This window comes from Perca fluviatilis, chromosome 16 (assembly GCF_010015445.1).
Source record: "Perca fluviatilis chromosome 16, GENO_Pfluv_1.0, whole genome shotgun sequence".
NCBI lineage: Eukaryota > Metazoa > Chordata > Actinopteri > Perciformes > Percidae > Perca > Perca fluviatilis.
This window is the reverse complement of record NC_053127.1, coordinates 902,833-915,913: the sequence shown is the minus strand read 5'-3', so window position 1 is coordinate 915,913 and position 13,081 is coordinate 902,833. Positions and strand designations below refer to the sequence as shown.

The window sequence follows — 13,081 nt, the reverse complement described above, 5'->3', positions numbered from 1 at the left end:
TCTACGTTGTCTCTGTCAGTTGGAGGCTGCGCAGTAAGGGAAGAGATCACCGGAAAAGTGCTTCTAATATCCTTCACTGGTCTCCGTCCAGAGCAACGGGCTCTGTTGGTCCAACCCTGAGGACAAATAAAGGCCGATATTTACTTAAAGTCATAGCGCCCCCTAGTGGCAACAGGAAGTAGGCCTAAAAGTCAAGGTGCTATACCTTAACAAACTCCTAGAGATTTCATCCGATGGACTTCAAACTTGGTCTGTACCATCCCAACACCTTAACGATGAAAAGTTATTAAAAGAAAAACTTTTCGTCAGACGGTGTGGGCGTGGCGGCCATTTTGAGTGTTTAGCGATGAACAAAGAAGTTGTTGTAACTTGAGTGTACGTTGTTGTATCTGCCCGAAATTTCTCACGATTGACAAGGGTCCAGGCCTGAGGACACCTACAGGCCAAAATTGACTTTTGGTCATAGCGCCCCCCCCTGGCCCCAGGAAATCTGCCTTATATGACAAACATCATCCGATTTGCATGAAACTCAGAATGTGTGGTCTACATGTGATACTGAGCCGCCCCCTATAATATGACCACGCCCACTTACTCAGGCCACGCCCCCTTTCATAACATTTGAACCGTTTAAGGTATAACCTTGTGTGAGGTATCATTGAACTCAGCATAGACTTCTTTCTTCATTGGTGATTGTTTGACCCGCCCCCTATGTTTAAGCCACGCCCCCTTTCATACATGCTGACCCATTTAAGGTAGAGTCTTTTGTGAGGTATCATTCATCTCAGCAGAGGCTTCATTTTTAATTGGTGATGGTTGGACCCGCCCCCTATGCTTTAGCCACACCCCCTTTCACAGCTAATGAACCGTATGACGTAGAGTCTTGTGTGAGCTATCGTTGAACTCGGCGGGGAGTTCCCTTTTCATTGGTGGCGGTTTGCGGCGTCTGAGTGCCGCGCAAATGCACGGTCGCAAGGAGCGGCGTTCGCCGGTAACCCCGACGCGCGCAGAGGCGCGAGGGCCCGTCCATCGCTGCTCGCAGCTTTAATGTAATTATGAAACTATTTGAATCATATTTTCAGAGTGATATTGTAGAGGAGACTCAAGCACAGTCTAAGTCCAAAACCTGTTTTGATGAGAGAAGTGGTAGGATGACATCATCCACCTTCAGAGCAGCCACAAAGACAGATGTCAAAAAGACCTCAGTGTCCCTGATCAGAAAGACATGCTATCCAAAGTCTCATTGATTCACCACTGAGGCTACCAGGTATGTGAGTGTTGAAGATAAGAAGATACGTTTAGCAGTTGAGGTTGATTTTAATAAACATGGCAAGAACATTATCAGCGCTTTCACTTACTGGTTGGATGGCTAAGACTTTGCACAAGTTTCCACAGTAAATCTCATTATGGAAAGCATCAATTGCCCTTGAAGAAAACCCTGAAACAGATGACACTGCATGCAAGAACAATGTCCCTGCTTCTATCCATGGACTGTAAAACTAGAGCTATCTTCAACCAATACTTATATTTCACATCTCAGACACATCCGGCAATGTGAAAGATCACATCACGGACCTTCATGCAACCATCCAGCGTGATAATCCTGGAACAGGCCTGTGTGTTTGAGCCATAAGTCAATACGATACAGTCAGTCTGACTGAGAGGGGTCAGATAGCAGCGAGCTTCTCTTTTACCCTCCTCGAATCCGCTTTCCCTCTCACGCTGCTGTTTACCTCTCCTCACCACCTCAGGTGTCCTGTAACACATCCTGTTTTCTGGATGATTGCTTTCAACAAGGAAGTTTGTTCTGAGACAACATGAAACTAAACAGAAAGATGGAGAGAGCATGTAGTCTCTGCCCGCTTGTGTTGTTACAGCACATTTGACGATGTTTATCAGTCATTCTTTTGTTTGCTTTTCATGCAGTTCATTCATCCATGTCATCCATTTGTGGACATACCACGAGATGGATAAATGGTGAACACAATGCCCTCCAGATGGTGATAATGATGCAAACAATTACTAGTGAAAAAAATAATCTATTTTGTAAGAAAGTTTGTCTGTTTTGCAGTAATATCTGACATTCTCAACCGGTTCTCACTCTTAACTTGTCAAATACAGCAGCTTGGTCAGTGGCCCCCAGTCTGATACCGACCCACAAGGCACCCTTGAGCCTCTGTATGAGACGCACTGGGCTGACAGAGTCACCACTGCTCGACCACGTTGCTGGAAGATAACGTAGAATGACTGTAGGGAGTAGTATTAAAGACTGAAGCTCTGCATCAAGACACAGGTTGGGGGGGTGGATGGGTTAAACAACCCAGGAGACCTGGTTCCAGTCCCATGTGTCACCTTGGTTTCACCTGTAACCCCGACGCGCAAGGAGGTGCGAGGGCCCGTCCAACGCTGCTTGCAGCTTTAATTTATTTTATATTTGACCTTTATAAATCAATGGTGTCCTGGCCAAGAAGGCAGCAAAGTTACATGTTGATAACATACAGACATACAATAAAATATAAATGGTACAGAGTAAACACTAAAAACATATCCACCTTAATGTAATCCAAGGTGCAGTGTTACTGTTTAACCGGGTTAGCAGGATCTTTTCACGGATATTGAGACACACCTTCTGTACTGGGGGATATTAGCTGTAAGATGCTCCAATGACCGCGCCATTTCTGAAGAAATAATATTTGAATACAGTAGATTCCAGTTTTACTTGGTAGCTGCTGAAACATGTCTTGCACCATTAACCCTCGTATTATGTTAAGGGTCAATTTGACCCATCTGCGTTTTTGTGTTGACCAAAATACTGGTTAATCTATATTTTTCTTCATGAAATTGTATGACATTTCCTCATTTAGGGTCATGAACTTGTTCATTAAATCTGGACACACTGATGTGTAGTGGAATGTCTGTTCAGAGTTTGTATACAAAGATGATGTTGTGGGTCATTTTGACCCAGAGACTTTCAACACCCATTTAGAACCAGGTGTGTGTGTGTTTCTGTGTGTGTGTGTGTTTCTGTGTGTGTGTGTGTGTGTGTGTATGTGTGTGTGTGTATGTGTGTGTATATGTGTGTGTGTATGTGTGCGTGTGTGTGTAAAGGAGGAGCAGCTTTCTCGTGCTTGTCCTCTTCACTGTTGTAATGTCATCTCTTTGACACGCACACTACAAAAAGGGCTCCAAAAGATTTGCAACTGAAGAAGTTTTAGCACAGATTTTTGATGGTAATAGTGATGTAGAGGAAGAGATTTCAGAGTCAGAGGATCTTTCAGAGACCGAGACAATGCTATTGACAATCCAGATTGAGAATTTTCCTATGAAGAGGATTTAGAGGACCAGTCTGGTGTAGTCTCTACATTAGCTGAAAACAATGGGCAGCAATCATCCTCAACAGAGGGGACCTGGACAGCTAAAGATGGTAACATAAAATGGTCAGACTGTCATCAAAATGACTCCAAGCCCCACAAGCCTTTCTGCCACTCTACTTGATGAAATTCAATCATTATTTCATCTCTTCATATTACAACCAATAGAGAGGATCATACTGGACATGACCAACTTGTAGGCGAGCAGGGGCGGGTCTAGAAAAATATTCATGGGGTGGCGAGAGGGGGGCAGTAATTTTTGAGGGTTGGCAACATATGGCAGACGTATATATACTGAATTTGATCCCAGTTTGATGAGAAATAGTAGGCCTATGTACACACTACAAAATGGCACCTCTTCATTTGTGTAAGATTCAAAGTAACTTTACAATGTTTTCCTTGACAGACGTTGAATCAATATTAGCTTTTTTAGCCTACTTCACACAGAACAAACGTCAGACCTCAGTAACATTATATCTATAGTTAGCAAAATAACGTTCTTCAACCTGATTTGTATCATCTCAAAATCAGCATTGCAACTATGCTAGCACTGTGCTTTCATTATAATTTCATTTCTTGATAGATAGTTAATCTGTTTTTTCCTCGCGACTCCTGGCTCCCTCGCTTTGCGCCACTCTTTTTCTAAACAAATCAGGCTCTTGCCGCTCTGGCATCATTTTATTTCGTTGCTGCCAACTGGGGTGGCAAGGCTTTCTTTTAGGGTGGCATTTGCCACCCTATGCCACCCAGGTAGATCCGCCCCTGCAGGGGAGGGGTGTATTTCAAGAGAAATGGAAGCCACTGTATCAGATTGACTTGCATGCATACATTGAAATCCTGGTAAGCTGGAGTGTACAAGTCAAAGGGAGAAACAACTGCCAGTCTGTGGAATGAAGAGAGTGGAAGGCCAATATTTCGAGCAACAATGTCGTTGGAGTCAATTCACACGAAAGCTCATATGTATTTTATTTTCCGCGCAACAAGAGCTGGTTCGACGTGAAAGAGACAAACTAGCTGCGATCAGAGATGTATGGGATAAATGGGTCGAAATTTTACCTGTCTTGTACAATCCTGGTCCCCATGTCACTGTAGACGAACGCCTTGTTCCATTCAGGGGGTGATGTCCCTTCTGACAGTAAATGCCCAACAAGCCTGCCAAGTATGGCATCAAAATATGGGCATCCTAGGATGCCAAATTTAGCTATGCATGGAATATGCAAGTGTATACCGGAAATATTTTCACTAAATAATTGGTAAAAATAGTTTTGGGGAAAAAAATGTTTGTTTTGAGTAAAGAAAGGTTTGTTTTGAGTGTATTTACACTGTATGGGTCATTTTGACCCGTAACATCATCAATGTCATTTTGTTTCAACATAATACGAGGGTTAATATAACAGTCACACATAACAACATCAGGTAGTCACACACACACACACACACAACACACACACACAGACACACACACACACACAGACACACACACACACACACACACACACACACACACACACACACACACACACACACACACACACACACACACACAGACACAGGTACACAGGCACACACATTTTTTCCTTTTTTAATATAAAACATATTTTGAATTGGCATGTGTGTTTTTTCTTTGCATAGGCTAAATAAAGATATCTCAGCTGTGAATTGGTGCATAACAGTGTATAAAAATGCAGGAAATGAAGTCTTTGATGCTCAAAATTTCCCTGGGGCAGGGGGAATGAGAGGGGGATACACCAGAGCAGGGGGAATGAGAGGAGGAAACAAGAGACAAACACCAGAGCAGGGGGAATGAGAGGGGATGTACCCAGAGCAGGGGGAATGAAAGGAGGAAACGAGACAAACAACAGAGCAGGGGGAATGAGAGGAGGAAACACCAGAGCAGGCGGAATGAGAGGGGGAAACACCAGAGCAGGGGGAATGAGAGGGGGAAACACCAGAGCAGGGGGAATGAGAGGGGGAAACACCAGAGCAGGGGGATGAGAGGGGGAAACACCAGAGCAGGGGAAAATGAGAGGGGGAAACACCAGAGCAGGGGAGATGAGAGGGGAAACACCAGAGCAGGGGAGAATGAGAGGGGAAACACCAGAGCAGGGGGAATGAGAGGGGGAACACCAGAGCAGGGGAATGAGAGGGGGGAACACCAGAGCAGGGGAAATGAGAGGAGGAAACACCAGAGCAGGGGGAATGAGAGGGGAAACACCAGAGCAGGGGGAATGAGAGGGGAAACACCAGAGCAGGGGGAATGAGAGGAGGAAACACCAGAGCAGGGGGAATGAGAGGGGGAAACACCAGAGCAGGGGGAATGAGAGGGGGAAACACCAGAGCAGGGGAATGAGAGGAGGAAACACCAGAGCAGGGGGAATGAGAGGGGAAAACACCAGAGCAGGGGGAATGAGAGGGGAAACACCAGAGCAGGGGGAATGAGAGGAGGAAACACCAGAGCAGGGGGAATGAGAGGGGAAACACCAGAGCACCAGAGCAGGGGGAATGAGAGGGGGAGACGAGAGACAGCATACATTCTATTTTAAGATGATGATTTTTCTTTATTATTGACTGTAATGATAAACCAGAGCACCACTGTGGGATCAGATCAGGTTATTATTTACTCGTCTCACATTAAGCTGACTTCACATTTCACATGTTGAGTCTTTTTATTCTGGTGAAGCAGAAACATTCTGGACCGTAAATATATCAGCAACACAGGCGCCAGAAACCACGGACTGGTCCCGAAACCTCCAGAGAACAGAGGGCTCGCTGACATGGTGTCTGACGAGGAAGAGAAAGCATCAAATGCACCATTTTATTTTCACTGTTGGGGACACGGACCTTTCTCCCAGCAGACATCTTGACTCGTCATAGTAGGAACAGCACAACCTTAACGATGGCTCAGTTCCATCAAGTGTCCCACACTGTAAAACTTTTTACTGTAAATTTACAGTAATATACTGGCAGCAGCTTCGCCAGTAAACTACTGTTTATTTACAGTTAAGTACTGTATTTTAAAACTACAGTACTTAACTGTAAACAGGAATACAGTTACTAACTGTATTTGAATTTACAGTAATATACTGGCAGCAGCTTCGCCAGTAAACTACTGTTTATTTACAGTAGGCATACTGTATTTTAAATTTAAGGTATTTTACTGTAAATAGACATACAGTTTCTTACTGTATTATTTTAATTTACTGTATTTTACTGGCAGCTACTTCGCCAATATTACATTGTAAATCTAAAATATCCTTTTATGTTCATGTCTTTTTTTATTTACTGTAAATAAATGTATTATTTAATTTGTTTTACATGTATACACTTGTGTTGGCAGCATAAAGTAATACTATTATAAAAATCTCAGAATACTGATGCAGAAAAAGAAATTCTGCAGCTTTAAATTCTACCTTAGGGAAGACTGCAATAAATAATCAGTCCTAAATAACAATGAAAAAAGGCAAGATTCAAAATCTAATTAACTCTTTATTTATACTGTATAGTAAATATCATGTGAGTATACAGCACCGTTTAAAGAAAGGTACAGCAGTTTGCAGTTTTGTGAACTGTATCAATGCCGTAGCAGAAAAAGTTAACACCCGTTTTCGCGGTGTTACGTGACATCAACATACGCATCGTCTGCATACAATAGAAAATGTGTCTATCATTAGCAATCTAAATCATCCGAGGCAGACTGACCCCGAGCTACAAGGTTGTAAAAGCAAGAGGTCCGTATGAAATCAAACTTGCATTAAGAAAAACATGTTTTATGTGTGATCTTATGGAGAGAAATTACACTACCCACAATCCTAAGTGTAACAGTAATGTCTCTGATTGGCCCAACTCGTTACCATAGACACGTTTACCGTATCCACAAAACCGTGAACGGCTAGAGTGAGCCTCTACCATTGAACATCTACGATAGTTTCTCTACACAGTATTGTAACTTGTTTTCAAAATGTTTTTTAGTGCTGAATCAAATGTTTTATAATCACCAAAACTAGTAACTCATCTTGTAGCTGGTTGGCTCAGTTCCAGGGTTAAACCTATATATGAGCAATTTTTGGAAATGTCAATGAAACACTTCTGGAACCACCGTAAAAAAAAATTGAGAAGTCCCTGTTGAGCTCCATGGAGTCACACACCATTATATAGCCAGTCACGATCCCAATACACTGCAAACAGGGAAACTGGCCAATACAATAATACAGCTCTATCAGCTGCAATAACTAAACTAAACAACACAAAATCGATCAGTATTTATCGGCATATATTGTTCATTGATAATTGACAAATGGTATCTGCACCTAAACAATACAATGCTATGAGAGAAGATCAAACAAAGTCCCACTTGAAGTCGTTGAGCTTCCTGATTAGGGTGCAGACATGCAGGTTCACTGTTGATGGTTTCTTCTGGACCATCTATCCAGTTTTTCTGCTGGGTGCCTGTCCACTGTATGCCTTTGATCCTCTCTCAGGATTAATCCCCATGCAGATTCTAAATGACAATGTAACACAAATGCTATAGGTTAGTGAAGAAACGGTTAATTTTGGAGAACATATAGTCTTTCAGTGTTAAAGGAGCTACACCTTAATTTGTGTTTTTCTTATACAAGTAGTATTCGGCTACTGTTTAAAAACAGTATAATATTTATACCAATGTATAAGTACACATTCCAAAGGAAATAAATACAGTTACCAATAATTAAGAAATCTCCATAAGTATGTCATTTCTGGAAAACATATTTTAAAGCCTAATACAATTATTAAGTAGACTTTTTTTCCTCCTGCATTTGTGGAGAATATTTCATGAACATTAGAGCTGTGTTTTTACAGTATGATTTTAGAAAACTTGAATGAGAAAAAACATTCTATTATTTTGAAATGTCACAAAATGTAACAATGCTGCTTAATGGTAGGTAGTTACTAGAGATGCACCGATTACAACTTTCTAGGCCGATTCCGATTTTTCATTGAGTTTGATCTGCCGATACCAATTTTAGGCGATTCCGATAAAAACTAATTCTAACCACTTTAAAGCACACGCAAATATTTATTTTCTATCTTTTCTTTTATAGAACATGTTTTGAACAGATAATGGATCACTATAAAATAGAACTATATAATTACTCCTGGTGTGGGTAATCCACACACATCTAAAGTTAGTAAATGTTAGAACCATTTCCTTCTTTTCACATCCAATATTCAACTAAAAATATGTGATTTATTAGCAGGGAAAACAGGTAATGGCTATACAATAATATATAAATAACAAAGAGAGTGAGAGTGCATGTCGGAGAATAGAGGCGGACCCGCTTCACACACCGTGACCGGGCCGATCACGTGCAAATCGCTAATTCGGCAGGTCACCCGCCGGTCAATCCGGTGCATCTCTAGTACAGAGCTGCTGCTACAGCGTGACGGGTGACGATAGGTACTTACAGCCTATTGTGTGCTGCACATTGTACACCAAATGAGCTGTGCACAAGCAGACCTATAGTTTTGGTTTGGTTTCACCCGATCCAGATTTGGTGTCGCGAAATGACGTCAAACCCCTAAGTATTTTTATTATTTTTTTTACATTTTAGTAAATGTATATGCTTGTAGTACATCAGCAGCTTTAGCTACTGAAATTCTAATCTCGGAGAACTTAATCAATAAAAAGTCAATCCAGGTGTGTAATATGTGTGGAAATCTCCTACCTCTGAATGAACTCCAACGACCATGCAGCATAGTCCTGGTATTGCAGGTTAAAGTTGTAGAAAGTTGACATTAGAACAGCAAGCCCCAGCACAAAGGACACTCCCTCACTGACAACCTAGCCCTCCACGCTCACAAACCACCGCTGAGCAAAGCTGGACCTGAAAGAAATATGAATAGTTAATCGAAATGGCAACAATATGATTTCACTGTTCAAATTAATTTGATCTGAATTTATTTATATCCACACAATTTGATTGTATGTCTTCATATGTATGGCCGAGGGTTAAGTGCGATTTGTTATGTGAGGGTGCTCTCACTAGGGGGTCGGGGTATGCCGAGAAATTGAGTCTTACATGATATGTGCAAAACTGTAATGTTAAAGCCCATGTTGCAAGTTTAATTTTCCAACGAATTTGTGGTAATTGCTTGTTGGTAATAAACATTTAAACTGGTATTCATGTATTTGATGTTGTTAGGTATCACAAAACAGAATATAACACGAAAAGTAGGTACTATTTTACAGCGGTTTGTCTTTCCCCCACAATGCATTGCAAGACGTCACGTTGGGGAGACGATATGCGCGAAGCCCCCGTCTCGGTTCACTGTCCGGTCAACGGTTGCTGCCGCTGGTCTGGCAAAATATGGCTTTTGGTCTCGACCGAGTCAATGTGTCTTTATTATGTGAATATTAAGTGAAAGGCAGCTTGGGACGGGGATGCTATTCGGCTTTTCACAAGTTTAAACAGCTAGCTAACGATACGTAACGTTTGCTAACGTTAAGCGCAACAGCGTTAGCTTAGACTGCTAGTTAAATGTCGGTATTACAACTGCCTTCAGAGCTGCGTCCACGTTGTCAACACAAGACATGTGGCGTTAGTGCTCCTTTTGTATCATACTTTTATTGAATGAAATATTAAGCTTCGCTCCTACGAAATAGGTGTTTTTTTTGTAACATTACACACAAAGCTAACTGGCTATAGTTAGCCTGTACGTATGCTAGCGGGATTAGCTAACGTTGCGTAGCCAGCCAGCAACCGACAATCGGCAGTAGTTTCGGGAGCTAACACGACAGTATATTGGCCACAATCAACCTCTGCTGTTAAAAGCAGTCAATCTGCAGCGATGTTTGAAATGGAGACACATGGATGTGTTAGCTGCCGAGGTTAGCTTCGCCGAAGCTGCTTGCTGGCTATGCAACGTTAGCTAATGTCCGCTAGCATCGCGCAGGCTAACTATAGCCAGTTAGCTTTTGTGTAACTAACTAACTAACAAAACCATCTCGTAGGGCCGAAGTTTAACGTTCATTCAATAAAGTTATGGTACAAAAGGAGCACTAACGCCCCAAGTCTTATGTTGACAACGTGGACGAATATAGGAAACTCGAAGGCAGTCGTAATATTTACCTAGCCGGCTAGGCTAATGCTGTTGCGCTTACGTTAGCGTCGGCGTAGCGTTAGCTAGCTGTACAAACTTGTAAGAAGCTGAACAGCATCCCCGTCAAGTAATAAATAAACACCAGGCAAATATGTTGATACTGGAGCTAGTAGGCTACCATCAAAACGTGAGATATCTAATCATGATATCAATCATATCTATGTGTTTACAAACCCGGGGGATTTCACAGGTGGGACTGGCAAGTTAGCACATAGCTAGCATGATGCCTTGTATTTTCTAGATCTAGATAAGTTTAGCGGTACTTATCTGAACTAACGACATGATCACTGTCACTAGATATAAATAAAACATTGACTTTCACTTGGTGCTATTCACGGACAGTAAAAAACCCTCTTCCTCATCCCAGTCAGTCCCCATAGTTCTAGTACCAGGCTGATACACGTCTCCCCAACGTGACGTCATCACCGAATTGCGAAAAAAAACCACTAATACCAAAAACGACAAAAACCTGACAAAAACTGGCCTTTAACACTATTTGGAGACATTTTTAACAATGATATACATATATTGAGTGCTATATGTACCTATTAATCAACAGTGGTGGTTAACTTGCAACATGGGCTTTAAGAGCCTATACTATACTCTGCATTGTTGTAGTATCAACAGGTATTAGGGCATTTAGCATTTACATTACTGTTAATCAGTCATCACTAATGATTACACACTGTATTACCTTGTTTTAGTATAAGAAGTGACCCATACAATGTGCCAAACATAATGTGCCACATGAAGAGACAGTGCAGCTTATGACAGTAGCAACAGCAGAGAAAAAAGAGGAAGGCATTTTATCTGTTAATCCTACCGACGTAGAAACTTTGGCGTTATGTAGTTGACCCGCGGTGGTGAATTGTCTGCAGTTCTGGGCAGCAATATCATGTTGTCAAAAGCATCACTTTCATCAAATTGTATGTGACATATTTAGATGGTATGTGCGCGGCTGAGCCCGGATCCCGGCCCAATGTAACCCCTGCGTATGGCTATGGTAGAATTAGAATTTGGTGACTAGAAATATAAAAGAAAATATTAGGCATTGTGGCTTTATCCAACAAATACAAAAAAGAAGAAAAATGCCTGTTAACTAAAGTTAGTTTTAGATGGGAAAAGGAGCAAATATGAAGCCACTGAGTTTACAATAGAACAGTTTCAAATGTTCGTTAACAAAAAAGTCCGCCAAATGTGTTTTTGAAAAAAATTACAAATATGAAGCCACAAAATTGACAATAAAACCGTTTGAGAATAGATAACACGTCAATATTATATCTTCGTTTGCACAAAAAAGTCTGTAATCTAAAGTTATAGCTAGTTTTAGAAGTAAAACTAAGCAAATATGACTAAACAATGTTCATTAGCAAAAAAGTCCGCCTAAAGTATAAAAAAAATTACAAAGATGAAGCCACAAAATTGACAATGAAACCGTTCGAAAATAGATAGAGACACCGTCAATATTATAACCGTTCTCTTCTTTTGCACAAAAGTCCGTTATCTAGCGAAAGTTATAGTTTTAGGAGTAAATATGAGAACACAAAAAGTCTGTAAGGTTACAGTAACTTTAGTTTAAGAAGAAAAAAAGAGATAATATGAGATTCAGCAGTGTTGAGGATTTTTTTGTTTTATTTTTAAAGATCACGCTCCCAAATGGTCTGTACAGTCTAACGTTAGGCTCCTTGAGGAAATCTTCTAACGATAACTAATTGTGTTAGCTAGTGGTAACGTTAGTGACCGTGACCTGTCAGCTAACGTTAGCCAACATTAACTGATGCTTAACTTTACTAGCTAGCTAGCTAGCTTAACGTTAATGTTACTGAGTGATCTGCTGCCATATCTGACAACAAATAAATCGATAAAACTATCCTTAATAACATTTCAAGGCATGCAGGCAAATAAAAAGATTTTGAAACTTACATGAATGTTGAAAAATCGCGTCCTCTTGATGCAGCTGCTACTGTCCATGCGTTTTCCTTCAGAGACTGAATGATGATACGCATCACCGACCGAGTCCGAGCCAGTCACCGTGAGAAAAAGTTCTCTCTTCCCCCCCTCCCCTCCACAAACGAATACACATACAAATAATAGACACACTCTTTGCCGTAAGATATAGTCCTGTTATACTAAATATTTTCTCACTAATTATTAGCTGCTAATCCCACTTTTTTCCCTTAAAGCATAATTTGGAAAGAGTAGCAACAGTGAAATGTGCTGCATGTCTTAAAATAGACTGGTCAGAAAAATAAATATGTTTAAATTCAAATTGTAATTCCCGCTTTTTTCTTTATTTTCCCGAGATGCACTGCGATTAACAGTAAATCCCTGTAATCTGCAACATTCTGGTGATGGTGCTGTAATATCATTATTTTCTCCCAGAATGCATTGCCACTTACAGTATGATCCTGTATAACATTAAAACAGTAAGATACTGTGAGATTTTAGCTGTAAATTTACATCAAAGGGTTACAGTGCAGTAAGATATTTCAGTGAGTCAGCATGACCAATACCAGGACCTCTCCTAAGTGGAATGCAGCCATCAGTAATGGTTTAATACCAGGACCTCTCCTAAG

The 13,081-nt window shown here is 41.1% G+C and overlaps 1 long non-coding RNA gene across 1 annotated transcript; it reads right to left on the bottom strand.

Annotated features, from left to right (window-relative positions):
* Nucleotides 1-7,466: 7,466 nt before the first annotated feature.
* Nucleotides 7,467-12,544, bottom strand: LOC120544181. The gene is made up of 3 exons (XR_005636465.1): nt 12,429-12,544; nt 9,071-9,229; nt 7,467-7,866 (listed from the first exon to the last, which is right to left on the bottom strand). It is a non-coding gene; the product is annotated as an uncharacterized LOC120544181 (long non-coding RNA).
* Nucleotides 12,545-13,081: the final 537 nt, after the last annotated feature.